This window comes from Aotus nancymaae, unplaced genomic scaffold (assembly GCF_030222135.1).
Source record: "Aotus nancymaae isolate 86718 unplaced genomic scaffold, 86718_ANA_hifiasm-v0.15.2.pri h1tg000003l, whole genome shotgun sequence".
Lineage (NCBI taxonomy): Eukaryota > Metazoa > Chordata > Mammalia > Primates > Aotidae > Aotus > Aotus nancymaae.
In genome coordinates this window covers 76399823-76404315 of record NW_026988414.1, presented here as the reverse complement: position 1 = coordinate 76404315, position 4493 = coordinate 76399823, and positions in this window count along the sequence as shown.

Below are 4493 nucleotides of genomic sequence, written 5' to 3'. Positions count from 1 at the left end.
GAAAAACTTGCAGATGGAGTTGTTCTGCAATCAGTGCTACCAAGTGCTTCTTCGGGGTGAGAGGTCATCTTCATCACAAACAAGCACTTGGAAAGGCAGCAGTTCAAGATGACCTCTCATCCCAAAGAAGCACTTGCAGCATTTATTCCTGTTTTCCTTCCAAATTTTAAAATAAACTTCTTTTTTGTGAGTCAGAAATGAAAAAAATAAGCTAACATTTAATAAGTATCTGGCACCAATCTGGCACCCCTGCTGCCTTTCCCTGTTATATTATTTACAAGATGGCAATTGACAAGGAGTCAGCCCTCTTTAAACAGTGGTAACCACATTTCCCTACCCTAGACTGTGTGATCAAGAGCAGAGTCCAGCCGGGCATGGTGGCTCACGCCTGTAATCCCAGCACTTTGGAAGGCTGAGGCAGGCAGATCACTTGAGGTCAGGAATTTGAGACCAGCCTGGCCAACATGGTGAAACCCTGTATCTACTAAAAATACAAAAATTAGCCAGGTTTGGTGGCTCATGCCTGTAGTCCCAGCTACTCAGGAGGCTGAGGCAGAAGAATCACTTGAACCTGGGAGGCGGAGGTTGCAGTGAGCTGAGATCGTGGCACTGTACTCCAGCCTGGGTGACAGAGTAAGGCTCTGTCTCAAAAAAAAAAAAAGAGAGTGAAGAGTCAGGGCCCAGATTTAAATCTACTCATTAGCAGCTGGGCAAGTTACCTTATCTGAAACTATTTCTTCATCTGTGAAATGGGATAATAATATGAAACTCCACGGATTGGGGAGGCGTTTGTGGAATAATCATATTCAGGAAATACAGCACATCCAATACAATTCTGGGCACTAGATAGGTAATCAGTAATGTTTCATTCCTCTCCCTTGGTCCATCCTCCTTCCCAGCAAACACACACACTCTGCTCCTCGGGGACCACACTCAGCATCTGGGAGCAGTTAAGCGCAGGATTTAGAATCAGAGAACGAACACAGAGCTTTGCTTTGCCACTTCCCAGCTGGGTGGCATCGGGCAAGTGGTTTTGCCTCTCTGAGCCCAGGGTTTCTCATCTGTAACCTGGGAATTGTGTACCTTGCCCCTCCTCACAGCACTGCTCAAGAGAGAGAGAGCTTCAGATGGGCAATGGTAACAATAATCTAAAAGGATTTTTTTTTTTTTTGAGACAAAGTTTCACTCTTGTCACCCAGGCTGGAGTGCAATGGCGTGATCTCGGCTCACTGCAACCTCCATCTCTTGGATTCAAGTGATTCTCCTGCCTCAGCCTCCTGAGTAGCTGGGATTACAGGTGTGCCACCACATCCGGCTAATTTTTTTGTATTTTTAGCAGAGACAAGGGTTCACCATGTTGACCAGGCTGGTCTCAAACTCCTGACCTCAGGTGATCCACCCATCTCGGCCTCCCAAAGTGCTAGGATTACAGGCATAAGCCACCACGCCCAGCCTAAAAGGATTTTTGAGAGGAATTTTCTAGGCTGGTTGGTTGCCTCTATTTCTCTCCCATGAGGGGAAGGGCTCCCGGGACCTGAAAACACAGTCCTCTTTGTAGAGGTTCCAGATTTTCTACCTGGAACACCTGGTATTCAAATGAGTGGCATGTTAGCAATTGTACAAGAATGCACCAGAGCAGAATCTGAACACACAGAATTCTGGCCTGTTCAGACTCAATGTGGAATCTAAGATGGGAAGAAGGATAACTTTTGTAATAGTCGTTATGTGGTTTCAAAAGAGTTTCCTTTTCCCCAACTCTAACATGGGAGAAAGGGGAGGTACAGAAGAGAGAATCTTTCAAACGTGCCTATCTCTGCTCTAAAATTCCACATTTTCTGAATCTCTGGGGATACATCCTACCTCCTTTCCCATGGGTGAGGTCCCTATCGCGTGTGTCCACAATGAAAAGATGGTAGGGTGACCTCTGAAGGCTAGTCACCAATCCCCAGGCTAAAGAATTGCTTCCCATCCCTCTGATAACAATTGATGGTGCCTCAACAGGGTGACATGTCTGTTTAACTGATGGCTGCTGTTCTCACAAGAGAGTGGTAAAATAAGATTGGAAAACCCTAACCAGTAGCCTCAGATATAAAAGAAAACTAAAAGGCCAGGCACGGTGGCTCACGCCTTTAATCCCAGCACTTTGGGAGGCCGAAGCGGGCAGATCACTTGAGGTCAGGAGTTCAAGACCAGCCTGGGCAACATGGTGAAACCCCATCCCTACTAAAAATACTGTGGTGGTGGGCGTCTGTAATCCAAGCTACTTGGGAGTCTGAGGCAGGAGAATTGCTTAAATCCAGGAGGCGGAAGTTACAGTGAGCCAAGATTGTGCCACTGCACTCCAGCCTGGGTGACAGAGCAAGACTCTGTCTCAAAAAAAAAAAAAAGAAAAGAAAAAGAAAAAGCACGAGGGATCATCTGCCAAACTCAGAGTCCTTTTCCCATCAGAACTCACAAGCTTCAGCCTAAGCAATCTCAAAGTGTGCTTCCAAGACCAGCTGCATTAGCATCACCCAGGAACTCTTTCAATATCCACATTCTTAGCTACCCAGACCTGCTAAATAAGAAACTCCGGGGGAGTAGCCTCACAGGTAATTCTGATACATGCTCCCAGGTAGGTTCAGGACCACTAAAGTAACAAACCATGCATTTTAAAGCATAAAGTCCTCATCTCCGCCAGGTGTGGTAGCTAATGCCTGTAATCCTAGCACTTTGGGAGGCCAAGGCAGGAGGATCACTTGAGCCCAGGAGTTCAAGACCAGCCTGGGCAACATAGTGAGACCCCCATCTCTATTTTTTAAATATATATATATATAATTTTTTTTTTTAAGTCCTGATCTCTTCAAAGTCCACTGGCAGTTGTGCAATGGTATGTTAAGCCAGTGCCTGGGTCCAGTCCAGGTTCTATGAATTCCCAGCTGTGGGACCCTGGGCAAGTTACTGAATCTCTCTCAGCCCATTTCTTTGCCTATAACATGGAGATCATACCTACTGATTCAGTTGTCCTGAGTTTAGAAATAACAGTATTATGGGCTGGACCCCAGAAAGATAGTGGTGACTCCATCTGGTGGATGGTGAAGGAGCTGAGAGCATGACACCACAGCACATGCTGCTCTGGCATATTGAGTATTTGAGTTAAAGGCACTTGAAAAATGGCAGATGCAAGAAGGCCACTCTTGATCCTCCTTCTTTTTTAAAAACACAGATGAGGCCAGGCATGATGGCTCACATCCTGTAATCCCAGTACTTTGGGAGGCCAAGGTGGTGGATTGCTTGAGCCTGGGAGTTCAAATCCAGCCTGAGCCAACTTGGTAAAACCTCGTCTCTACAGAAAAATACAACAGTTGGCTTGGTGTGATGGCTTACACCTGTAATCCCAGCACTTTGGGAGGCCGAGGTAGGCGGCTCACCTGAGGTCAAGAATTCGAGACCAGCCTGGCCAACATGGTGAAACCTCATCTCTACTAAAAATACCTAAAAAAAATTAGCTGAGCATGGTGGCGTGTGCCTGTAGTCCCAGCTACTGGGGGGTACTAAGGCAGGAGAATGGCTTGAATCCAGGAGGTGGAGGTTGCAGGGAGCCAAGATCACCCCAGTGCTCTCCAGCCTGGGCAAGTGAGGGAGATTCCATCTCAAAAAAAAAAAAAAATATTTAGGTTTTGCCAGTTCTCAGGGTCTTCATTTCCTTATGAGTGTTTCCACGTCATGTAAACCTTGTATTAAATTTGTTTTTCTTCCCTTAATCTGTCTTATGCCATATTAATTCTCAAGCCCAGCCAAAGACCTAGGAGGGCAGAGGTAAAGTCCTGCTTCCCTTACGATGGCATTTGCTTAAAAGCTCCAGGAAGTGTCCTGGCCTCTGTCACACTTCTGTGGACACAGTCAAGTCCTTTAAATCCTCTCAAGTCTCATGTTTGTAATCAAGGGCTCAAAGAAAGCCAAGTAAATCCCGTCCTGCTCCCCAGGGAACCCAGAAGGCCTGAGATGCTCTGCCCAGGCCGCGGCCAAAGGCCAGACGGGCTTCCCGAGGCCGGGGAGGGCCTCAGAGGTTAGCCGGACTGACCCCCTCCTTCCCTCCCGAGGAATAAGGCCCGGGGAAGGGCTTGCCCAAGGTCGCCACGCGAGACGCTGGCAGAGCCCGGCCCCAGCTAGATCCACGCACTCAGTCCCCGCTGCCGCCCCCGCCCCAGGTCACGGGGCGCCAAGATCACGCCACTTGCCCCACTGCCCGCCTCGACAGCGCTTCCTGGGCCCCGCACCCTCGCCCCGTGCGACGCGGACTCCCACGGCGGGACCCGGACGCCCGCCTCTTCCCTCCGTGGGGCGGAGTCGCCGCCGCTCTGGGTCCTTGTCCCCGCCTCCGAGACCCCCGCGTGCCCCCAGCACTTCCGGCCGCGGGAGCCCGCGGTGCGTGCGGGGCAGCGTCTCCCGCGCCCAGGCCGCCCCCTGTCGGGCCCCGGACGCTCTGCAGCCGTGGAGCCGGGCGCCAGCCC